This window comes from Manis pentadactyla, chromosome 9 (genome assembly GCF_030020395.1).
Source record: "Manis pentadactyla isolate mManPen7 chromosome 9, mManPen7.hap1, whole genome shotgun sequence".
NCBI classification, from domain to species: domain Eukaryota; kingdom Metazoa; phylum Chordata; class Mammalia; order Pholidota; family Manidae; genus Manis; species Manis pentadactyla.
In genome coordinates, this window is record NC_080027.1 from 88,306,274 (window position 1) to 88,333,482 (window position 27,209).

Sequence of the window (27,209 nt, forward strand, 5' to 3'; positions counted from 1 at the left end):
CATTTTGGAGTAGCTGCCCGAGCCAGGCCACGCCCACAGCAACAGCGGAGATTAACTCCATAGCAGCCGGGCAGGAAGCAGAAACCCTGTCTGCGCGCAGCTGTGCAGCACAAGCCTCTAGAGGTCGCTGTTCTCCCAGGAGAGGAGGGCCACAAACCAAAAAGCAAGGAAGTCCTTCCAGCCGTCACTCGTCCCAGTTCTGCAGACTATTCCTAGCACCATGAAAAGGCAAAGCTACAGGCAGACAAAGATCACAGAGACAACACCAGAGAAGGAGACAGACCTAACCAGTCTTCCTGAAAAAGAATTCAAAATAAGAATCATAAACATGCTGACAGAGATGCAGAGAAATACGCAAGAGAAATGGGATGAAGTCCGGAAGGAGATCACAGATGCCAGAAAGGAGATCGCAGAAATGAAACAAACTCTGGAAGGGTTTATAAGCAGAATGGATAGAATGCAAGAGGCCATTGATGGAATTGAAATCAGAGAAGAGGAACGCATAGAAGCTGACATAGAGAGAGACAAAAGGATCTCCAGGAATGAAACAATATTAAGAGAACTGTGTGACCAATCCAAAAGGAACAATATCTGTATTATAGGGGTCCCAGAAGAAGAAGAGAGAGGAAAAGAGATGGAAAGTATCTTAGAAGAAATAATTGCTGAAAACTTCCCCACACTGGGAGAGGAAGTAATCGAACAGACCACGGAAATACACAGAACCCCCAACAGAAAGGATCCAAGAAGGGCAACACCAAGACACATAATAATTAAAATGGCAAAGATCAAGGACAAGGAAAGAGTGTTAAAGGCAGCTAGAGAGAAAAAGGTCACCTATAAAGGGAAACCCATCAGGCTAACGTCAGATTTCTCAACAGAAACCCTACAGGCCAGAAGAGAATGGCATGATATATTTAATACAAAGAAACAGAAGGGCCTTGAACCAAGGATACTGTATCCAGCATGACTATCATTCAAATATGACGGTGGGATTAAACAATTCCCAGACAAACAAAAGCTGAGGGAATTTGCTTTCCACAAACCACCTCTACAGAAGATCTTACAGGGACTGCTCTAGATGGGAGCACTCCTAGAAAGAGCACAGCACAAAACACCCAACATATGAAGAATCGAGGAGGAGGAACAAGAAGGGAGAGAAGAAAAGAATCTCCAGACAGTGTATATAACAGCTCAATAAGCGAGCTAAGTTAGGCAGTAAGATACTAAAGGGGCTAACCTTGAACCTTTGGTAACCACGAAGTTAAAGCCTGCAATGGCAATAAGTACATATCTTTCAATAGTCACCCTAAATGTTAATGGGTTGAATGCACCAATCAAAAGACACAGAGTAACAGAATGGATAAAAAAGCAAGACCCATCTATATGCTGCTTACAAGAAACTCACCTCAAACCCAAAGACATGTACAGACTAAAAGTCAAGGGATGGAAAAACATATTTCAAGCAAACAACAGTGAGAAGAAAGCAGGGGTTGCAGTACTAATATCAGACAAAATAGACTTCAAAACAAAGAAAGTAACAAGAGATAAAGAAGGACACTACATAATGATAAAGGGCTCAGTCAAACAAGAGGATATAACCATTCTAAATATATATGCACCCAACACAGGAGCACCAGCATATGTGAAACAAATACTAACAGAACTAAAGGGGGATATAGACTGCAATGCATTCATTCTAGGAGACTTCAACACACCACTCACCCCAAAGGATAGATCCACTGGGCAGAAAATAAGTAAGGACACGGAAGCACTGAACAACACAGTAGAGCAGATGGACCTAACCGACATCTATAGAACTCTACATCCAAAAGCAGCGGGATATATATTCTTCTCAAGTGCACATGGAACATTCTCCAGAATAGACCACATACTAGGCCACAAAAAGAGCCTCAGAAAATTCCAAAAGATTGAAATCCTACCAACCAACTTTTCAGACCACAAAGGCATAAAAATAGAAATAAACTGTACAAAGAAAGCAAAGAGGCTCACAAACACATGGAGGCTTAACAACACGCTCCTAAATAATCAATGGATCAATGACCAAATCAAAATGGAGATCCAGCAATATATGGAAACAAATGACAACAACAACACTAAGCCCCAACTTCTGTGGGACACAGCAAAAGCAGTCTTAAGAGGAAAGTATATAGCAATCCAAGCATATTTAAAAAAGGAAGAGCAATCCCAAGTGAATGGTCTAATGTCACAATTATCGAAATTGGAAAAAGAAGAACAGATGAGGCCTAAGGTCAGCAGAAGGAGGGACATAATAAAGATCAGAGAAGAAATAAATAAAATTGAGAAGAATAAAACAATAGCAAAAATCAATGAAACCAAGAGCTGGTTCTTCGAAAAAATTAACAAAATAGATAAGCCTATAGCCAGACTTATTAAGAAGAAAAGAGAGTCAACACAAATCAACAGTATCAGAAACGAGAAAGGAAAAATCAAGACGGACTCCACGGAAATGCAAAGAATTATTGGAGAATACTATGAAAACCTATATGCTAACAAGCTGGGAAACCTAGGAGAAATGGACAACTTCCTAGAAAAATATAACCTTCCAAGATTGACCCAGGAAGAAACAGAAAATCTAAACAGACCAATTACCAGCAACGAAATTGAATCGGTAATCAAAAAACTACCAAAGAACAAAACCCCCGGGCCAGATGGATTTACCTCAGAATTTTATCAGACATACAGGGAAGACATAATACCAATTCTCCTTAAAGTTTTCCAAAAAATAGAGGAGGAGGGGATACTCCCAAACTCATTCTATGAAGCTAACATCACCCTAATACCAAAACCAGGCAAAGACCCCACCAAAAAAGAAAACTACAGACCAATATCCCTGATGAACGTAGATGCAAAAATACTCAACAAAATATTAGCAAACCGAATTCAAAAATACATCAAAAGGATCATACACCATGACCAAGTGGGATTCATCCCAGGGATGCAAGGATGGTACAACATTCGAAAGTCCATCAACATCATCCACCACATCAACAAAAAGAAAGACAAAAACCACATGATCATCTCCATAGATGCTGAAAAAGCATTTGACAAAGTTCAACATCCATTCATGTTAAAAACTCTCAGCAAAATGGGAATAGAGGGCAAGTACCTCAACATAATAAAGGCCATCTATGATAAACCCACAGCCAACATTATATTGAACAGCGAGAAGCTGAAAGCATTTCCTCTGAGATCGGGAACTAGACAGGGATGCCCACTCTCTCCACTGTTATTTAACATAGTACTGGAGGTCCTAGCCACGGCAATCAGACAAAACAAAGAAATACAAGGAATCCAGATTGGTAAAGAAGAAGTTAAACTGTCACTATTTGCAGATGACATGATACTGTACATAAAAAACCCTAAAGACTCCACCCCAAAACTACTAGAACTGATATCGGAATACAGCAAAGTTGCAGGATACAAAATCAACACACAGAAATCTGTGGCTTTCCTATATACTAACAATGAACCAACAGAAAGAGAAATCAGGAAAACAACTCCACTCACAATTGCATCAAAAAAAATAAAATACCTAGGAATAAACCTAACCAAAGAAGTGAAAGACTAATACTCTGAAAACTACAAGTCACTCTTAAGAGAAATTAAAGGGGACACTAACAGATGGAAACTCATCCCATGCTCGTGGCTAGGAAGAATTAATATCATCAAAATGGCCATCCTGCCCAAAGCAATATACAGATTTGATGCAATCCCTATGAAACTACCAGCAACATTCTTCAATGAACTGGAACAAATAATTCAAAAATTCATATGGAAACACCAAAGACCCCGAATAGCCAAAGCAATCCTGAGAAAGAAGAATAAAGTAGGGGGGATCTCACTCCCCAACTTCAAGCTCTACTATAAAGCCATAGTAATCAAGACAATTTGGTACTGGCACAAGAGCAGAGCCACAGACCAATGGAACAGACTAGAGAATCCAGACATTAACCCAGACATATATGGTCAATTAATATTTGATAAAGGAGCCATGGTCATACAATGGCGAAATGACAGTCTCTTCAACAGGTGGTGCTGGCAAAACTGGACAGCTACATGTAGGAGAATGAAACTGGACCATTGTCTAACCCCATACAGAAAAGTAAACTCAAAATGGATCAAAGACCTGAATGTAAGCCATGAAACCATTAAGCTCTTGGAAGAAAACATAGGCAAAAACCTCTTAGACATAAACATGAGTGACCTCTTCTTGAACATATCTCCCCGGGCAAGGAAAACAACAGCAAAAATGAGTAAGTGGGACTATATTAAGCTGAAAATCTTCTGTACAGCAAAAGACACCATCAATAGAACAAGAAGGATCCCTACAGTATGGGAGAATATATTTGAAAATGACAGATCCGATAAAGGCTTGACGTCCAGAATATATAAAGAGCTCACACGCCTCAACAAACAAAAAACAAATAACCCAATTAAAAAATGGGCAGAGGAACTGAACAGACAGTTCTCCAAAAAAGAAATACAGATGGCCAACAGACACATGAAAAGATGCTCCACATCGCTAATTATCAGAGAAATGCAAATTAAAACTACAATGAGGTATCACCTCACACCAGTAAGGATGGCTGCCATCCAAAAGACAAACAACAACAAATGTTGGCGAGGCTGTGGAGAAAGGGGAACCCTCCTCCACTGCTGGTGGGAATGTAAGTTAGTTCAACCATTGTGGAAAGCAGTCTGGAGGTACATCAAAATGCTCAAAACAGACTTACCATTTGACCCAGGAATTCCACTCCTAGGAATTTACCCTAAGAACGCAGCAATCAAGTTTGAGAAAGACAGATGCACCCCTATGTTTATTGCTGCACTATTTACAATAGCCAAGAATTGGAAGCAACCTAAATGTCCATCGATAGATGAATGGATAAAGAAGATGTGGTACATATACACAATGGAATACTACTCAGCCATAAGAAAAGGGCAAATCCAATCATTTGCAGCAACATGGATGGAGCTGGAGGGTATTATGCTCAGTGAAACAAGCCAAGCGGAGAAAGAGAAATACCAAATGATTTCACTTATCTGTGAAATATAAGAACAAAGGAAAAACTGAAGGAACAAAACAGCAGCAGAATCACAGAACTCAAGAATGGACTAACAGGTACCAAAGGGAAAGGGACTGGGGAGGATGGGTTGGTAGGGAGGGATAAGGGGGGGAGAAGTAGGAGGGTATTAAGATTAGTATGCATGGGGGTGTAGGAGAAAAGGGAGGGCTGTACAACACAGAGAAGGCAAGTAGTGATTCTACAACATTTTGCTATGCTGATGGACAGTGACTGTAAAGGGGTTTATAGGGGAGACCTGGTATAGGGGAGAGCCTAGTAAACATAATATTCGTCATGTAAGTGTAGATTAGTGATACTAAAAACAAAGCAAAAAAAAAAAAAGGGCAGTTCCTGTGTGGTAACCTCCAACGAGTTCTACACAAGGGTATAAAGGGAATATAAAAGTGTAGGCAAAGGGTCTGTTTGTGTTTATACAGAGGATCAAAGCCTAATTGGGCTACCCTGAAAATGAACTAAGATACGATATGAAAAAGAACTTCCAACATCTGCACTCTCTGGAAGACTCATGCCAGAAGATGATCATCAAAAAACCCCAACAAAGATCCACGCACTGCTACAGCTGTAGATGCACTCATCCCACCAGTTCCTGGACTTGCCATGGGAATGAGGAAGGAGATATCTAAGCTGGCCTGTGCATACAGTAAAACAACAAATTTGACTGGATCTATACTGTTGGAACTCAACCAAGAATTAGGAGAAGTGCAAATTGTAGCGCTCCAAAATCTTACAACTACAGACTATTTACTGTTAAAAGAACATAAGGGAGGTGAACATTCCCCAGGAATGGGTTGTTTTAATTTGTCTTATTTCTCTCAGACGGTTCAAGTTCAGTTGGACAATATCCACCATATCATAGATAAGTTTTCACAAATTCCTAAGGTGCCTAACTGGTTTTCTTGGTTTCACTGGAGATGGCTGGTAATTAAAGATATGCTTTGGTTATGTAACTATACTCCTATTATGTTAATGTGTGTGCGCAATTTAAGTAGTAGCTTAAAACCTATACATGCTGAAGTACTCTACAAGAAGATATGTCAAAGAAATAATCAATCTTCCCATGTTTTCTTCCGCCTGCTACTTCTATAGCTTTTCTTCTTCCTTCCTAATTACAACCCTTAAATAGAATTCGTGCCTCATATCAAATTTACCGAGTATCATAATTCTTCCAAGTGGTGAAGATACCTCAAGACAAATGCTGGGCATAGAAGCCACAGGGCATAAATATGCAAAGAAGTAAAAAGCTAACCTTTTCAAACAATAAGGCTTCCCTCTCACTTACCAACTTCACATTTCCCTGTATGGCCCCGGAAGATGACTGGTTAGCCAGAGACGGGTAAGATTCCTCAAGGGAGGAACAACCTAAGACAGGCACAGTCGCAGGGGGGCCATCAGGTGAGAAATTGGGGATCAACAGAGGTGAGGCTTAGAACCTCACCCCCCCTGTTCTGAGAGAAATCTTCTGCATACGTGGATGTTTTATTGCCCTGGTCTAGCTTGGATTAACACATAGTCTACAGGCACATACCTGATCATCTACATTTGCTCTCTTACAACACTAAACTATGTTTTCTACCTTTATCTTGTATCTACCTACCACTTCAGCATTTTATTAAAAATAATAATAATAAAGAGAGAAATGTGGTATCCACATATAAATCAAGTATAAAAACCAAATGAGTATTCATATTTGAACTGACTGTTTATAGTTCATAAGGCATGAGCAAAACCGAAAGTTTCTGTGATGACTGCCCTTGTACTGTTCACTATGTAACTTATTCATTATGTAAGAATTTGTTCTCCATGTAAGAACTTGTTTGTTATGCCTCAGAAGGTTGGAGACTGACGAAAATTAGGCTTGGGGTGGATTAATGATTGTGCATTGAGCATTGACTCCCCTATAGAGAATTTTATTATCATTAACAACCATTTGATCAATAAATATGAGAGATGCCCTCACAAAAAAAAAAAAAAAAGGACAGACTTCCAACGGTAAAATAAATAACTAACCGGGATGTAATGTATAGCATAAGGAATATAGTCAAGATATTGTAACAGCGTGGTAGGGTGATAGCTGGAACCTAGAATTATGTATATAAATGTTTTACCACTGTGTTGTACACTTGAAACTAATGTAATGTAATACTGTGCGTCAACTACCCTTCAATAAAAAATAATTATTCAAAAAAAGAAAAAATGAACTGGAAATATGTGTTCAAACAAAAACTTGTTCATGAATGTTCACAGTACCATTATTCAAAAACCAAAAGGTAGAAACAACTTAAGTGGCAATCAGATATAAATGGGTGGTATATTCATACAATGGAATATTATTCAACTATAAAATGGAATACAGTACTGACACCTAGTATGACATGGTTGAATCTTGAAGACATACAAAATTTAAAAAGCCAGACATATTTTATGATGATTCTATTTCTATGAGATATCAAAGAATAGACAAATCCACAGAAACAGAAAGCAGGTTACCAGTTGCCATGGGCTGGAGGAAGGGAAGAATGGGGACTGATGGGTTAATGGATATGGGGTTTCCTTTGGGGATGATAAAAATGTTCTAGGACTAGATAGTGGTGATGGTTAGCAATATTGTGAATGCAGTAAATTCCACTGAATTGTGCACTTGAAAATGGTTAAAAAGGTGAATTTTATGTTATATGATTTACTACAACAAAAAAGCTCTTGGTGTCTGGTTGTTTCTCTTCCAGCAGATATTAATGATCATTGCCTAGGTTGGGGGTTTAGGATTACAGAATGCTGGTATTCTAAATCTGTAATTCCTTCCTCATTTATTAATTAGGATACTTCTACTAGAGAAAATTTCTCTTATCAACCACCTGGTTTTCCTGAGGTACAATTTGTACCCCGTCATCCCTATGCTTTTACATGCATCAGTTCATCATCCTGGAATACTGTTCCTTCTCATCTCCACTTGGCTAATTCCTGAATCAGCCAGATTCTTCGTGATCTAGCTGAAATGTTATTACTGTGAAGCTCTACTACCTTAATCATTGCATTCATTGCCCTTTATTGTAATTACTCGTTTTCCTCTGTGTGTCCACCACTGACCTTTAGCTCATCAAGGCAGGTTCTGTCTCCTATTCTTTGATTTGGCTCCAACAGAATAGTGGGTGCTTAACAAACACTGGCGAAAGGAAGGTGAGCTTGTCCATTGCAAGCAATGGACAAAAGACAAGGGTTAGTTATCTACTTTTTATTAGTGCATGGCTTTATATTGCTGTGTAACTAATTACCACAAATCTAGAGGCTTAAAGCAACACATTTATCATCTCAGAGTCCTGTGTGTCAAGAGTCTGGTGTTGCTTAGCTGGATCTCCTGTTCAGCATCTCATCAGGCAGTAACAAGGTGGCAGCTGGGTCACATTTTAATCTGCAGGCTCTACAAGGGAAAAAATAATTTCCAAGATCATTCTGGTTGTTGGTAAAAATTCATTTTCTTATAGTTGTTTGACTGAGGTCTCTGTTTTCCTGCTGGCTGTAGACCAGGGGCCAGCTGCTAGAGGCTGCTCACAATTCATTGCCATGTAGACCTCTGCCTAGGCCCTCTCACAACATAGCAGTTTGCTTCTTCCAAGCCAGCAATAGAGAGTGAATCTCTATAATGTGTGCTATCAAATGGAAACTTATGAATATAATTGTAATTCTGATCCTGTTTGCCACATTCTACTGGTTATAAGCAAGTCAAAGATCCCTCCTGTACCCACTTAGGGCAAGAACATGTGGGCCACCCTAGAGCCTGTTTTCCACAATTAGCTATGACTTACTGAGAGTTTACTATGTGCCAGACACTACACTGGGCACCTTTCATTAATTATTCGATTTAATCCTCAAACTACCCTAATAAAATGAATATTATGAGAGTGGTTTTACAAATTTAGAAATTGAAGCTCAGTAAAATTGTTTGACTTGTTCAAGGTCGCACAACTAATAAACAACAAATCTAGGATTCAAACCTAAGTTTGATCTTAAAACTACCTTCTGCCCTTCAAATCTCACCTTTTAGAGAGTCTGTCCCAGAAAACTCTTAACATTTTTTCCCTTGTTCCTTTTACTCAATGGTAACAGCAGAAATGGGAAATATACATTTTTTACTTCTTGGGTTCATATTTTCAAGCATAGTCAGAACAGATTCTTCTGGCCCTTCTCAGAAATGTTATTTTGCAGAATTAGAGCAGGCTGCCAAGGCAGGGAATGAAACCTTACCTGGGTTTTCTCCATGCCATTAGAAAATAATTATAATCATACCTCGTAGTTATATAGTGAGTTATCAATTGCTGTCTCATTTTCTTCTCAGTGTCCCTATGAATCATCCAGGGCAGGGATTTTTATACATTTAGTGTAGAGATCACTCCTTATATATTTGAGCTTGAAAACTTAATTATGTTATTATATGAACATTTCCCCATATTCTAATATCTTCTCCCTAAACATGAAGTTGCTTAATATTAGTTGCTTTATATCCAACTCAATATACATAGTCTAGCTCACTAAAATGTCTCCTTAATTTTGGCTCTTTAGGTTTCTCCTTGTTTTCTGCTATTACAAAAAAGGATTGTGATAAACATCTTTGAAGGTTAAAAATATTCAATCAAAGATTCAAGATGGTGGCATGAGAGGTGAGATGGAGAACTCCTCCCCAAACCACAAAGAGTACAAAAATATAGTTAATTAATACAACCCTAAAACATTAACAAGAAAGAAGGCTGAACCAGACTGCATACAGCCCTCACGAACAGAGCAGACCTCACAAAACAGGGTAACGTATGAAAGCCTTGATCTGGCGGGATTCAGGCCCTTCCCCCACCCCAGCTCACAGGAGGGAGGAAGAGAAATGGAGACGGGAGGGGTTGGAAGCTTGGGACTGCTGAACACCTAGCCTGGGAGATCTGCTTTGTGAGCAGAAACCAACATCATGTGGTGCTCTGGATGTTGGGGAGCTCGGACAGGCGGAGTGCTTGAGAGACTGAGATTCTGGCCATTTATGGAGGAGGAGAACCACAACTGACTTCTCTGTGTCAGAAGGCAGGTGGTCTGAGAGGCTTCCTAGCAGTGAGATGGCTGCTGAAGGGGCAGGATTTGCGTGGAGCTTGCTGCAAAGGAGAAGGGAGAGTTGGACAAGGTTGTCAGGGTGCACCCTACCCAGCTGGTTGGGAAATTTTAGGAGCTTCAGGCACTCCATCCCCGTGGCTGGCTCAGATATGAGGAGACCCACTGTGACATGCAGTCTGCTGTGCCTTCCCCCTAGCCTGCCAGCAGCAGTTCACCAACCAGCAGTCACTGTGCTGGCATCAGGAAAGCCAAAGGGAGGCCCCACCTACAACAGCTAGAGAAGCAAAGCACAGACGCTCACACTTGTGTGCTTGCCCCACTGGATATGACACTGGAGATAGGCACCACAGACGGGAATCAGGAAACAGATCTTTCCTCCCCAGGCACCGGCTCCGCTCCCCTACAACTCCCAACCTCACTCTAGGGGTTGAGCTTCTCCAGAGACTGGAGTTTCTGGTAATTAGTGGGCACCACACAGAAATACGAAATGTCAAAAGAACATGGTTCAGACCAAAATCTCACAAATCCCAGAAAAAGGGTCAAATGAAACTGAACTCACCAATCTTCCTTAAAGAGACTTCAAAATGAAAATTATAAACATGTTGATGAAGGTACAGAAAAATATTCAAGAACTCAGGAAAGAATTTAAGTCAGAGATTCAATCATTAAGAAATTCCATATCTGAAATGAAACATACAATGGTGGGATTTAAAAGCAGATTAGATGTAGTAGAAGAGATGGTAAATGGAATAAAAATTAGAGATGAGGATTACAAAGAAGCTGAGACACAAAGAGAAAAAAGAATCTCTATGAACAAAAGAATAATGAGAGAACTGTGTGACCAATACAAATGGAACAATATTCACATTATAGGTGTACCAGAAGAAGAAGAAGAGAGAAAAAGGGATAGAAAGTGTCACTGAGGAGGTAATTGCTGAAAACTTCCCCAATCTGGGGAAGGAGATAGTTTCTCAAGCCATGGAGGTACACAGATCTCCCAACACAAGGGAACCAAGGAAGACAACATCAAGACATATAATAATTAAAATGGCAAAGATCAAGGATAAACACAGACTTTTAAAAGTAGCTAGAAAGAGAAAAATGATCACATACAAAGGAAAACCCATCAGGCTATCATCAGACTCCTCAACAGAAACCTTACAGGCCAGAAGGGAGTGGTATGATATATTTAATGCAATGAAGCAGAAGGGCCTTGAAAGAAGAATACTATATCCAGCAAGATTATCATTTAATTTGAAGGAGGGATTACACAATTTTCAAATAAGCAAAAGCTGAGAGAATTTACCTTCCAAAAACCACCTTTGCAGGGCATTTTGGAGGTACTCCTATAGATGGAAGTATTCCTAAGGCTAAATATATGTTAACCAAAGGATGGACAAAGAGTACAGAATATGATTCATAACATACAAAGAATGGAGAAGGAAGAAAAAGGAGGAAAAAAAATAACCTTTAGGTTGTGTTTGTAATATGACACTAAGTGAGTTAAATTAGACTGTTAGATAGTAACGGAATTGCCCTTGAACCTTTGGTAACCATGAATCTAAAGCATGCAGTGGCAATAAGTACATACCTATCAATAATCACTTAATGTAAATGGTCTGAATGCACCAGTCAAAAGACATGGAGTTACTGAATGGATAAAAAAACAAGACCCATCTATATGCTGCCTACAAGAGACTCACCTCAAACCCAATGGCATACACGGACTAAAAGTGAAGGGATGGAAAAAGATATTTCATGGAAAAAAATAGGGAGAAAAAAGCAGGAGTTGCAGCACTTGTATCAGACAAAATAGACTTCAAAAAAAAAGAAAGTAAAAAGAGACAAAGAAGGACTTTACATAATGATAACAGGGTCAGGCCAACAAGAGGATATGACTTTTATAAATATCTGTGCACCCAATACATGATCACCTACATATGTGAAACAAATACTAACAGAATTAAAGGGGGAAGTAGAATCCAATGCATTCATTTTAGGAGACTTCAACACACCCCTCACTCCAAAGGAAAGATCAACCAGACAGAAAATAAGTACAGAGACAGAGGCACTGAACAACATATTAGAACAGATGGACCAAATAGACATCTACAGAACACTCCATCCAAAAGCAACAGGATACACACTCATCTCAAGTGCACATGGAACATTTTCAAAAATAGGTCATATACTAGGCCACAAAAAAAACCTCAGTAAATTAAAAAAGATTGAAATTGTAACAACCAGCTTCTCACATCACAAAGGTATGAAACTAAAAATAAATTACACAAAGAAAATGAAACAGCCCAAAAACACATGGAGGCTTAATAACATGCTCCTAAATAATCAATGGATCAATAACAAAATAAAAACAGAGATCAAGCAATATATGGAGACAAATGACAACAATAATTCAACAACACAAAATCTGTGGGACACAGCAAAGGCTGTGCTAAGAGGGAAATATATTGCAATACAGGCATACCTGAGGAAAGAAGAACAATCCCAAATGAACAGTCTAAACTCACAATTAATGAAACTAGAAAAGGAAGAACAAATGAGGCCCAAAGTTAGTAGAAGGAGGGCCATAATAAAGATTAAAGCAGAAATAAATAAAATTGAGAAGAATAAAACAATAGAAAGAATCAATGAAAGCAGGAGCTGGTTCTTCAAGAAAATAAACAAAATAGATAAACCCCTATCCAGACTTATCAAGAAAAAAGGAGATTCTACAGACATAAACAGAATCAGAAATGAGAAAGGAATAACCACTATGGACACCACAGAAATACAAAGAATTATGAGAGAATACTATGAAAAATTATATTGTAACAAACTGGATAACCTAGACGACATGGACAGCTTTCTAGAAAAATACAACCTTCCAAGACTGACCCAGGGAGAAACAGAAAATCTGAACAGAACAATTACCAGCAAAGAAATTGAATTGGTAATCAAAAGACTACATAAGAACAAAACACGTGGACCAGATGGTTTCACTGGTGAATTTTATAAAACATTTAGCGAAGACCTAATACTCAACCTCCTTAATGTTTTCCAAAAAAGTAGAAGAGGACAGAATACCCCCAAACTCATTCTACAAGGCCAACGTCACTCTAATACTAAAACTAGGCAAAGCCACCACAAAAAAGAAAATTACAGACCAATATCCCTGATGAACATAGATGCAAAAAATACTCAACAAAATATTAGCACACCAAATTCAAAAATACATCAAAAAGATCATCCACCATGATCAAGTGGGAGTCATCCCAGGAATGCAAGTATGGTACAACATTCAAATATCCATCAATATCATCTACTCTATCAACAAAAAGAAGGACAAAAACCACACGATCATCTCCATAGACGCGGAAAAACATTTGACAAAATTCAACATCCATTCATGATAAAACTCTCAACAAAATGGGTATAGACGGCAAGTACCTCAACATAATAAAGGCAGTATATGACAAACAACAACCAACATCATACTTAACAGCAAGAAGCTATAAGCTTTTCCTTTATGATGGGGAAGAAGACAAGGTTGCCCACTCTCCCCACTTTTATTCAACATAGTTCTGGAGGTCCTAGCCTCAGCAATCAGACCACACAAAGAAATAAAAGGCATCCAGATTGGCAAGGAAGAAGTCAAACTGTCTCTGTTTGCAGATGATGTGATATTCTACATAAAAACCCTACAGAATCCACTCCAAAACTCCTAGATCTAATATCTGAATTCAGCAAAGTTATGGGATACAAAATTAATACAAAAAATCTGTTGCATTCGTACACAGTAATGATGAAGTAGCAGAAAGAGAAATCAGGAAAACAATTCCATTCACAATTGCAACAGAAAGAATAAAATACCTAGGAATAAACCTAACCAAAGAAGTGAAAGACCTATACCCTCAAAACTGCAACACACTCTTAAGAGAAATTAAAGAGGACATCAATAAATTGAAATATATCCTGTGCTCATGGATAGGAAGAATTAATATTGTCAAAATGGCCATCATGCCTAAAGCAATGTACAGATTCAATGAAATCCCTATCAAAATACCTACAGCATTCTTCAATGAACTAGAACAAATAGTTCTAAAATTCATATGGAATGACAAAAGACGCCTAATAGCCAAAGCAATCCTGAGAGTGAAGAATAAAGCAGGGGGAATTATGCTCCCTGACTTCAAACTCTACTACAAAGCCACAGTAATCAAGACAAACTGGTACTGGCACAAGAACAGTCCCATAGACCAGTGGAACAGAATAGAGAGCTCAGATATAAACCCAAGCATATATGGTCAATTAATATACTATAAAGGAGCCATGGATATACAATGGGGGAAATGACAGCCTCTTCAACAGCTGGTGTTGGCAAAACTTGAGAGCTACATGCAAGAGAATGAAAATGGAGTATTGTCTAACCCCATACATGAAAGTAAATTTGAAATGGATCAAAGACCTGAATGTAAGCCATGAAACCATAAAACTCTTAGAAAAAAATATAGGCAAAAATCTGTTGGACATAAACATGAGCAACTCCTTCATGAACATGTCTCCCTGGGCAAGGGAAACATAATCAAAAATGAGCAAGTGGGACTGTATCAAACTAAAAACTTCTGTACAGCAAAGGACACCATCAGTAGAACAAAAAGACATCCTACAGTATGGGAGAATATATTCATAAATGACATATCCAATAAGGGATTGCCATCCAAAATATATAAAGAGCTCATGCACCTCAACAAACAAAAAGCTAAAAGTCAATTAAAAAATGGTCATAGATGCAAAAATGAACAAGTGGGACTATATTAAGCTGAAAAGCTACTGTACAGCAAAAGACACCATCAATAGAACAAAAAGGTACCCTACAGTATGGGAGAATATATTTGTAAATGACAGATCTGATAAAGGCTTGACATCCAAAATATATAAAGAGCTCACCCACCTCAACAAACAAAAGACAAATAATCCAATTAAAAAATGGGCAGAGGAACTGAACAGTTCTCCAAAAAAGAAATTCAGATGGCCAACAGATAGATGAAAAGATGCTCCACATCGCTAGTTATCAGAGAAATGCAAATTAAAACCACAATGAGGTATCACCTCACACCAGTAAGGATGGCTACCATCCAAAAGGCAAACAACAGCAAATGTTGGCAAGGTTGTGGAGAAAGGGGAACCCTCCTACACTGCTGGTGGGAATGTAAATTAGTTCAACCATTGTGGAAAGTAGTATGCAAGTTCCTCAAAATGCTCAAAATAGACTTACCATTTGACCCAGGAATTCCACTCCTAGGAATTTACCCTAAGAATGCAGCACTCAAGTTTGAAAAAGACAGATGCACCCCTATGTTTATCACAGCACTGTTTACAATATCCAAGAATTGGAAGCAACCTAAGTGTCCATCAGTAGATGAATGGATAAAGAAGATGTGGTACATATACTGAATGGAATATTATTCAGCCATAAGAAGAAAACAAATCCAATCATTTGCAACAACATGGATGGAGCTAGAGGGTATTATGCTCAGAGGAATAAGCCAGGCAGAGAAAGAGAAATACCAAATGATTTCACTCATATGTGGAGTATAAGAAGAAAGGAAAACGGAAGGAACAAAACAGCAGCAGAATCACAGAACCCAAGAATGGACTAATGGGTACCAAAGGGAAAGGGACTGGGGAGGATGGGTGTGTAGGGACGGATAAGTGGGGGGAAGAAGAAAGGGGGTATTATGATTAGCATGCATAATGGGGGGGTGGGATAAAGGGGAGGGCTGTACAACACAGAGAAGACAAGTAGTGATTCTACAACATTTTGCTATGCTGATGGACAGTGACTGTAATGGGGTTTGTGGGGGGGACCTGGTATAGGGGAGAGCCTAGTAAACATAATATTCTTCATGTAATTGTAGATTAATGGTAACAAAAAAAAAAGAGAAAGAAAAGGGGATTACTCCCTGATAGGATAAAACTAACTGCAAATCAACGATTAATGCATGCTTTACATATCCTTAATTTTGATCATTTAAAGGGTGTCAGATGATCAGCTATGGAAGTACATTTTTCTGATAATATTCCTTTCTCTTAAAAAAAAAAAAGCAGTTCCTGTGTGATGATCTCCAATAAGTTCTTCACAATGGTATAAAAGGCATATCAAAGTGTGGGCAAAGGGTTTGTTTGTGTTTATACAGAGGATCAAAGCCTAATTTGGCTACCCAGAAAACGAATTAAGATACGATATGAAGAGGAACTTCCAACATCAACATCCGCTGGAAGAGTCATTCCAGAAGATGATCATCAGAAAACTTCAACAAAGATCCTGGCGCTGTTGCAGTTGTAGCTGCATTCATCCCACCAGTTCCTGGACTTGCCATTGGAATGAAGAAGGAGATATCTAAGCTGGCCTGTGCATACAGTAAAACAACAAATTTGACTGGATCAATACTGTTGGAACTCAACCAAGAATTAGGAGAAATGCAAGTTGCAGTGCTCCAAAATCGTGCGACTATAGACTATCTACTGTTGAAAGAACATATGGGATGTGAACAGTTCCCAGTAATGTGTTGTTTTAATTTGTCTGATTTTTCTCAAACTATTCAAATTCAGTTAGACAATATCCATCATATCATTGATAAGTTTTCACAAATGCATAGGGTGCCTAACTGGTTTTCTTGGTTTCACTGGATATGGCTGGTAATTGTAGGTCTGCTTTGGTTATGTAGCTGTATTCCTATTATGTTAATGTGGGCATGCAATTTAATTAGTAGTTTAAAACCTATACATGCTTATGTTACTCTACAAGAAGATATGTCAAAGAAATAATCAATCTTCCCATGTTTTCTGCCATCTGCTACTTCTATAGCTTTTCTTCTTCCTTCCTAATTACAACCATTAAGTAGAATTCGTGCCTCATATCAAAGTGACCGAGTATCATAATTCTTCCAAGTGGTAAAGATACCTCAAGACAAATGCTGGCATAGAAGCCACAGGGCATAAATCTGCAAAGAAGTAAAAAGCTAACCTTTTCAAGGAATATTTCTTCTCTCTCACTAAAGAAAAAAAAAAGAAAAAAAATGGTCATAGGAGCTGAACAGACACTTCTCCAAAGAAGAAATTCAGATGGCCAACAGACACATGAAAAGATGCTCCACATCACTAGTCATCAGATAAATGCAAATTAAAACCACAATGAGATATTACCTCACACCAGCTAGGATTGCCAACATCCAAAAGACAAATAACAAATGTTGGCAAGGATGTGGAGAAAGGGGAACCCTCCTACACTGCTGGTGGGAATGTAAACTAGTTCAACCATTGTGGAAAGCAGTATGGAGGTTCCTCAAAAAATTGACAATAGAAATACCATTTGCCCCAAGAATTAAACTCCTAGGAATTTACCCTGAGAATGCAGCAGCCCAGTTTGAAAAAGACAGATGCACCCCTATGTTTATTGCAGCACTATTTAGAATAGCCAAGAAATGGAAGCAACCTAAGTGTCCATCAGTAGAGGAATGGATAAAGAAGATGTACATATGCACAATGGAATATTTTTCAGCCATAAGAAAAAAACAAATCCTTCCATTTGCAAGAACATGGATGGAATTAGAGGGTACTATTCTCAGTGAAATAAACCAGTCAGAGAAAGACAAGTATTAAATGATTTCACTCATCTGTGGAATATAAGAACAAAGCAAAAACTGAAAGAACAAAACAGCAGCAGTCACACAGAACCCAAGAATGTACTAACAGTTACCAAAAGGAAAGGGACTGGGGAGATTGGGTGGGAAGGGAGGGATAAGTGAGAAAAAGGGACATTACGATTAGCACACATAATGTAGCAGACACAGGAAAAGTAGTATATACAGAGAAGACAAGTAATGATTGTATAGCATCTTACTACACTGATGGACAGTGACTGTAATGGGGTTTGTGCGGGGACTTGATAATAGGGGGAGTCTAGTAACAATAGTAACCATGTTCAAGTTTGTGCATTAACGATACCAAAATTAAAAAAAGAAGAGATAAAAAAAGTGTTACATCAAATTAGGATACAGTCCCAGAAGAGGGATGGCAGATGACAGTCTCAAGACAGTTGGTGCAAATGGAGATGTGATTATAGCCCCCATTTTTCAGATGAAGAAAAACAGACTTAGAGTGAGACTTGCCCAAGTTCACATGGCTCATAAATGCACAGCTGAGACTTGGGTCCAAGTCTTCTGCTTCCTAGACTAATGTTCCTCCTTAAAACTAGCTAGTTACAGCGTGCTCTGTGGATTATTGGTAAATCCTGAAAGGATGTTTGAGATGCATTATCTCAGGTCCCACCCAAAACTTTGTGAACCAGAATCTGAATTTACCATGACTCCAAGATACCTGTCTGCACATTAAAGTTTGAGAAACTCTCCTTACAACACATTCTCCCCCATAATCCTGTGAAATGTTTTGAAATGAGGAAACCACTGGCTTTGATGTCATCAATTTCTCTTAGGCTTTGAGATACCTATTTCACATTTCTCTGTGTAAGGACTGTGTGCAATGTACCCACTTCATGAAGGGATTTGTTAACTTCACTGTAAAACACCAGAATATTAACTTGCTTCCATGTTATCCTTAGATATGGCCAAGCCCTCCTGCTCAGAATTTTACAGATAGCAATTCAGAATAATTTCCAGCAAGTGCCATGGTGAAGGAGGAATCCTGGTGTAAGTTATATCAGTAATAAGCTAGGTGACCTTGGAGAGCCACTGAATCATTACTGAATTAGATCCTGTGATAAGAACATGCTTTGTACATCATAAGGCACTGGACAAATCTGTGGGAAGCCTATATTTAGACATCATCTTTCTTGTGAGAGAAATGAAGGCATTTAGACCAGATGATCCCTTGGGCAAATATTCAGAGGACCAAACCCTTCTGAGGAAGCCTATTTAGGTTAGATTCCACCTGTGCTCTCCAGGAATATAATAACAGAGAGCTGAGTCAAACTGGGGTAGTTTAGAGTAATAGCCTGGTGTAATTGATCTTCAGAGTCCCTTTAAAATCTTAAAGTTTATGATTTTATACCATTCCATCATGAAAAGGGAACCAGAATTCTAGCATCAGCTCATCATTTTAGGCAGCTATCTGCTTCCAGGAAAGCAGCTATTCTATTCTCTCAGAATTTGGATTTATTTAGAATCCCATTTTGGGGATTAAAGTATTTCTCTTTGTATCTGATTCCATTCATTTCTTTTGACTTCAGCACATAAAGCAGTCAGACATCAGTCTCAGGTCTTCCCAAGCAGATGTAATCACTGAGGTCACTGATTATTGGTCCGTTTTCCCTTTTCCTCTCCACACATTACCTTTTTTGGGGAAAGAAATGAAAATCTTTATATAGTTTCTTTGTTTTGTAACCACATTTCTCAAACTTGGAATTGAACGTCATTATGACTAAATAAGCAGCCCTGATTCAGCCTCTTGGGAAACAAAATAGTTAAATAACATGTCATATGTAGCAGATTTCAAAAATGGCCAATGATGGCCATTTACCCTAGCCATAACAGTAATAGCCTTGAAAAAAGGAAACATGCTTTTGAGACTAAAATCCAAACTCTTCTTTTGTTTTAATACATTACATGATCTTTTTTCTTATAATAAATCAGATTATTTATCTTTCTTTCTTAGGGCTCCTCTGACATGGGTGGGAGTGTTAAATTGAGCTTTAAAATATTGAGAGGTCAGTATTTCTAAAATCCCCAAGTTCCAAGAGGGGAAAAAAAAGGAACATAGACTATTTCTATTACTTTCAACAGTAGAATATTTGCATAAGAGTCTTAATATTCCTTATGTAGGCACTGGTGGGAAATTAACCACTCATTCATTTCACTTATATTCAGTACAAGCTTATTATGTGTCAGGCACACTTAGAGATTCCATGTGAAAGACATGGGTCCTGTCCTCAAGGAGCTTGGAGAGGAGTGGTGCCCTGAGTGCTAGGATAAAGGCAAGCGCGGGATACAATGGCAGCACCAAGGACAGGAAACTCTTCCTAAGGGGTTGAAGAAACCTAACTAGAAGAAATGTCCCTTAGGCTGAGGAGGAGATAGCCAAGGGGAGGAGGAAGTAAAGGGTGTTTAAAGCAGAGGGAACAGCAAATGCAGAGAGAAGAGCAAATGCAAAGGTGTAGAGGCAACTGAGAGCATGGAAAGGAATTATGCATGACTGGATCAGGACATGTATGTGGAAGCCTGGGGAATGGGGAAGAGCGGGTGGCAAATATACAATATAGTACTTGCTGAAATAAATCAGATAGATGGAGTCAAAGCCTCTGTTGTAGAAAGATTTCAGAAAGTAGAGTTACTTTATAGGCACTGTAGAAATAATAGGAGTGAACTTTAGTTTGGAGAAGGTACCATATCAAGAAATCCATCAGCATTAACTCAGTGCAGAGATTATATGTCTCCTTTTGCCTGGGCTTATTCTTTTTATTCCTCTTCCTTCAACTTTGGGCATAACTGCTTTATCCCTCATTGGAAGAAAATAAAGTCTCAGCACAGGAAGCATTTGCTGCAGTGCTCACTTGATTTGGTTGATTCAGGAAACAGATGCATCCTCTTAGGCTCAGCACAAATCATTGGAGTTTCTTTTTTTTTTTTTTTTTTTTGGTTTCACCAAAGCCAGATCTATGTCTTGATCAGCAGAGAGGAAAAAATAATTACTGAAGTATTAGTGTGATTATTATTTCCTGATAGGAACTGCTGCATTCCCTGCTTGTTTCTGGTTCTCCCCCTAGGCTGGAGTTAGAAAATCTAAAAACAAATTCTTTTTGGACAAAGCCTACATTAATTATTTTTAACCTTGTTTGCATTGGACAGCTCTGAGAATTTAATGAAAAAGAGAAATCCTGTCCTCAGAAAACTTCATGTTTTTCTCACACCTACAAAGTGGAACATGGTTTCAAGAGATCTCTTGAAGCCCAAGAGAACCCCTGAGGAACCCTGACTAAGAAAGTATGGTCTACACAGTCCAAAATAAAATGAAGGAACTGCTTGTAGAAATTGGATTGTGACAGTTGTCTGATAATTCTTGTTCATTTTGGAAGGTCAGAATAAATCTAAACTGCATTTGCCAGATATAGTTGCTCAAGCACTGGCATTGATTCAGTGGGTGGACCTCAGCTTTCCCAATGTCCCCACCTCCATGCCAACAGAAACATGAGTAAAGGTCTCAGAGAGAGGGAGGAGCAGGAAATCACTTGGACTTTTCATTTACTAAAGTTAGTCCCTTGCCTTGGAGTTAGAAGAATACTTGCTTTTAATCTGAGCTTTACTGCTTCATACATAGGTAATCTTGTCAAGTCATTTGAGATTTTCAAGTATCAGCTTCCCCATCTGTAAAATGGAGATAATATTAAAATCCTCTTCTCGGGGCTGTTGTGAGGGCTTTATGAAATATTGAATAGGAAAGTATTTTCCAGACATCCGGCTCATAGATGGCCCTTGAAGAATGTTAACTGAAGTTCAGTTCTCCCAGGGCACAGTAAGACCTGTCAGACTCCCTCAGTATTGAAAAAATTATGGTGGGTCATTTCTGTTTCCTGTCTGGCATGTAAGGAACTTAGAAATGGCCACTCTGTCCTAACCACAAGTAAAAAGATGAACAATTTAGAAAATCACAACTTTTCTCAGATTTGTCAGAGCTGGGAGGTCACAGGGCAAATTACTACCCCCAAAACTGGAAAGACAGACAGATGAATACAGAGAATCATGACTTATGGGAACAGAAGCTGCTGTGGGAACTGGTCACTGGGGAAGAAAACCTGAACTTTAATAGACAAATTGCTGGAGGCTCAGTGTGGATGACTCAGAAAGGTAAGAATTACAGGGGGACTCAGTCATGTGGGGGGAGATACATTTTTGTGAGTTTCACCTCCAGGAACTCTGTCAGGTTCTCAGTGAATATTGGAGAAAAATACTCATACTCCTGGCAAGTGGAGAGGAACAAGGAACCATTTTGAAATATGCCAGAGCATTCTGTCCTTCTAAACAAGGTCTGACCTCAGGAGAAACTATTTCAACAGAGCTTAACTTGCTGGGCTTTTATTAGAGGCTAACATACCTGGGGAAGGAAAATACCCAACTCTAGCCCCCTCTAACCTTCCAACTAGGTAAAGGGAAATATATAACTCTGGCCACTCCAACCATTCTGTCCCATCTAAGACAGATGGAGGAATGGAGGCAAAGGTGAAGTTCAAAGTCCATTGGCACAGACTCACCACAAGACTGAGACCTAATCATAGGACTATAGAACACTTTCCCTCCCCTGTACACCTTACTACCACATTACTGAGGGCCTATTTGTTGCCATTTTTTTCATCCTGTACATTATATGTGCCTTTCAACAAAAGATTACAAACATTACTAAAAGGCAAAAAACACAGTTTAAAGAGACTTAGCAAGCATCAGAACCAGAGACAGATATAGTAGACAGAATGTTGGAATAATCAGATCAGGAATTTTAAAAAACTATGATTAATATGCCAAGGAATCTAATGTAAAAAGTATACAACATGCAAGAACAGATAGAGAATGTAAATGGAGAAATGGAAATTCTATGAAAAAATGAAAAAAATATGCTAGGGGTCAAAAACACTGTAACAGAAGTGAAGGATGTCTTTGATGGGCTCATTAGTAGACTGGACATGGCTCAGGAAAGAATCTGTGAGCCTGAGGGCATAACAATAGAATCTTCCAAAACTGAAAAGTGAAGAGAAAAAAGACTGAAAAAAGCAGAATAGAATATCCAAGAACCGTGGCACAATTTACAAAAGCTAATATACATGTAATGGGAATACCAGAAAAAGAGAAAGGAACAGAAGCAATATTTGAAGCAATAATGACATAATTTCCCCAAATTCATGTCAGAGCTCAGAGAACATCAAGCAGGATAGATGCCAAAATAAACTATGTATAGGCAGTAGATTTCTCAAAATGGTGGCCTGAGTAGGGCAGTGGAAATCTCCTCCCAAAACCATATATATTTTGAAAATACAGCAAATACAACTATTCCTAAAAGAGAGAGACCAGAAGGTACAGTACAACATCCAGGCTACATCTACATCTGTGAGAACTCAGCACACAAAGCCATGACCCGGTGGGACCTGAGCACTCCTCCCACCCAAGCTCACCAGCAGGAGGAAAAGAATCAGAATGGAGAGGGAGTGGAAGCACAGGAGTGCTAAATAACCAGCCCTAGTAACCTGCACTGGGAGCACAGACACACATTGCATGGTGTCCTGGATATTAGAGAAATGGAAAGGTAAAATCTGAGACTAAGATTGCAAGGGGGTCCACACAGCCAGCTTCCCTAGGACAGAAGAAAAGCGGGTGCTTTAAAAGTCTTAAAGTGAGAAGGGCTTAACAGGTGGACAAAATCGTCCTGGCACACTCAGCCCAGCACTGCAAGCAAACCGGCTGACCCACCATTGCTGTGGACCAGCTGGGGAGAAGCCCCGTCCACAGCAAACACACAGAGTATTCTACCAGTGCACAGGTAACTGGGTCAGACCCAGAAGCTGCTGCCTATTCACAGAGGAAGCTGGTGGAAAGTCCAGAAGTCATGCAGGGACGCTGTTCTCACAGAAGAACACATGCCGCTCATCTTGGACAATGCCAGAGGCTATCCAGAGAGCCGCCCCACCCACGACAGCTAGGGGATTAACTCAGAGTGCAGTTAAATGGCACAGGCAGTGGAGAAGGGCAAGGTGACTAGCAAGCAGGAAGGGACTTTGTTCTCCCAGCTGACACACACACCACTCACCAGCAATCACTTTCATCTCCATGAAAAAGCAGAAGAAACTGGCCCAGTCCAAAATCACTCAAATGCCAGAGAGAGGGCCTGGTGAGACAGATATAACCAATCTTCCTGAAAAAGAATTCAAAATAAAAGTCATAACCATGCTTATAGAGCTGCAGAGAAATATGCAAGAGCTAAGGGATGAAGTCTGGAGGGAAATAACAGAAATGAAACAAGCAATGGAAGGACTTAGGAGCAGACTGGACGAGATGCAAGAGACATTTAATGGAATAGAAATCAGAAAACAGGAATACAGAGAAGTTGAGGCAGAGAGAGAGAGAGAGAAAAAAGGATCTCTAGGAATGAAAGAATATTAATAGAACTGTGTGACCAATCCAAACATAATAATAATCGCATAATAGGGGTACCAAAAGAAGAAGAAGAGAGAAAAAGGCATAGAAAGTGTCTTGAAGAAACAATTGCTGAAAATTTCCCCAAGCTGGTGAAGGAGATAGTTTCTCAGACCATGGAAGCCAACGGATATCCCAACACAAGGGACACAGGAGGACATCACCAAGACATATAATAATTAAAATGGCAAAGATCAAAGACAAGGACAGGGTACTAAAAGCAGCCAGAGAGAGAAAAAAGATCACCTACAAAGGAAAACCCTTCAGGCTATCATCACACTTCTCAACAGAAAGCTTACAGGCCACAAGAGAATGGCATGAAATATTTAATGCAATGAAACAGAAGGGCCTTGAACCAAGAATACTGTATTCAGCAAGATTATCATTTAAATTTGAAGGAGAGATAACACAATTTCCAGATAAGCAAAAGCTGAGGGAATTTACCTCCCACAAACCACCTCTAGAGGTTACTTTTCTTTTTATTTTGGTATCATTAATGTACAAATACTTGAACAACATTATGGTTAGTAGACTCCCCTATTATCAAGTACCCCCCCACATACCCTATTACAGTCACTGCCCATAAGCATAGTAAGATGCTATAGAATCATTCCTGGTCTTCTTTGTGTATACTGCCTTTCCTCTGTACCCACCACTACATTATGTGTGCTAATTGTAATGCCCCTTTTCCCCCCATCCCTCCCTTCCCACCCATCATCCCCAGACCCTTTCCCTTTGGTAACTGTTAGTCCTTTCTTGGATTCACTGAGTCTGCTGCTGTTTTGTTCCTTCAGTTTTTTCTTTGTTCTTATACTCCACAGATGAGTGAAACAATTTGATACTTGTATTTCTCCATCTGGCTTATTTCACTGAGCTTAATACCCTCTAGCTCCATCCATGTCGTTGCAAATGGTAGGATTAATTTTCTTCTTAAGGCTGAATAATATTCCATTGTGTATATGTACATCTTCTTTATCTATTCATCTACTGGTTGACACTTAGGTTGCTTCCATTTCTTGGCTACTGTAAATAGTGCTGCAATAAACATAAGGGTGCATATGTCTTTTTCAAACTGGGCTCCTGCATTCTTAGGGTAAATTCCTAAGGGTGGAATTCCTGAGTCAAATGGTATTTCTATTTTGAGTTTTTTGAGGAACTTCCATACTACTTCCCACAATTGTTGCACTAGTTCACATTCCCACCAGCAGTGTAGGAGGTTTCCCCTTTCTCCAAATCCTCACCGACATTTGTTGTTGTTTGTCTTTTGGATGGTGGCCATCCTAACTGATATGAGGTGATATCTCATTGTGGTTTTATTTGTATTTCTCTGATGAGTAGCAATGTGGAGCATCTTTTCATGTGTCTGTTGGCCATCTGAATTCCTTCTTTGGAGAAGTGTCTGTTCAGCTCCTCTGACAATTTTTTAATTGACTTATTTGCTTTTTGTTTGTTGAGGTGTGTGAGCTCTTTATATATTTTGGATGTCAACCCTTATTGGATACATCATTTATGAATATATTATCCCATACTGTAGGATGTCTTTTTGTTCACTGATGGTATCCTTTGCTGTGCAGAAGCTTTTTAGTTTGATGTAGTCCCACTTGTTCATTTCTACTTTTGTTTTCCTTGCCCAGGGAGATATGTTCATGAAGAAGTTGCTAATGTTTATGTCCAAGAGATTTTTGCCTATACTTCTTTCTAAGAGTTTTATGGTTTCATGACTTACATTCAGGTCCTTGATCCATTTTGAGTTTACTTTTGTATGTGGAGTTAGACAATAATCCATTTTCATTCTCTTGCATGTAGCTGTCCAGTTTGCCAACACCAGCTGTTGAAGAGGCTGTCATTTCCCCATTGTATATTCATGGCTCCTTTATCATATATTAATTGACCATATACTCTTGGGTTTATATTGGGCTCTCTATTCTTTTCCACTGGTCTATGGGACTGTTCTTGTGCGAGTATCAAATTATCTTTATTGCTGTGGCTTTGTAGTAGAGCTAAAAGTCAGGGAGTGTAATTCCTCCAACTTTATTCTTCCTTCTCAGGATTGGTTGGCTATTTGGGGTCTTTTGCCATTCCATATGAATTTTAGAAGTATTTGCCCTACTTCATTTAAGAATGCTCTAAGTATTTTGATAGGGATTCCATTGAATCTGTAGATTGCTCTAGGCATGATGGCCATTTTTACAATATTAATTCTTCCTAGCCAAGAGCATGGGATAAATTTCCATTTATTAGTGTCCTCTTTATTTCTCTTAAGAGTGTCTTGTAGTTTTCAGGGTATAGGTCTTTCACTTGGCTAGGTTTATTCCTAGGTATTTTATCCTTTTTAATGCAATTGTGAATGGAATTGTTTCCCTGAGTTCTCTTTCTGGTAGTTCATCATTAGTGTATAGGAATGCAACAGATTCCTGTGTATTAATATTTTATCCTGCAATTTTGTTGAAATAAGATATTAGATATTGGGATTTGGAGTGGATTCTTTAGGGTGTTTTATGTACAATATCATGTCAACTGCAAACTGGGAGAGTCTGACTTGTTCCTTGCCAATCTGGATGCTTTTTATTTCTTTGTGTTGTCTGATAGCCATGGCTAGGACCGCAAGTACTATGTTGAATAAAAGTGGAGAGAGTCGGAGTCCTCATCTTATTCATGATCTTAAAGGAAAAGCTTTCATCTTCTTGCTGTTCAGTATAATGTTGGCTGTGGGTTTGTCATATATGGCCTTTATTATTTTGAGGTACTTGCCCTCTATACCCATTTTGTTGAGAGTTTTTATCATGAATGGATGTTGAATTTG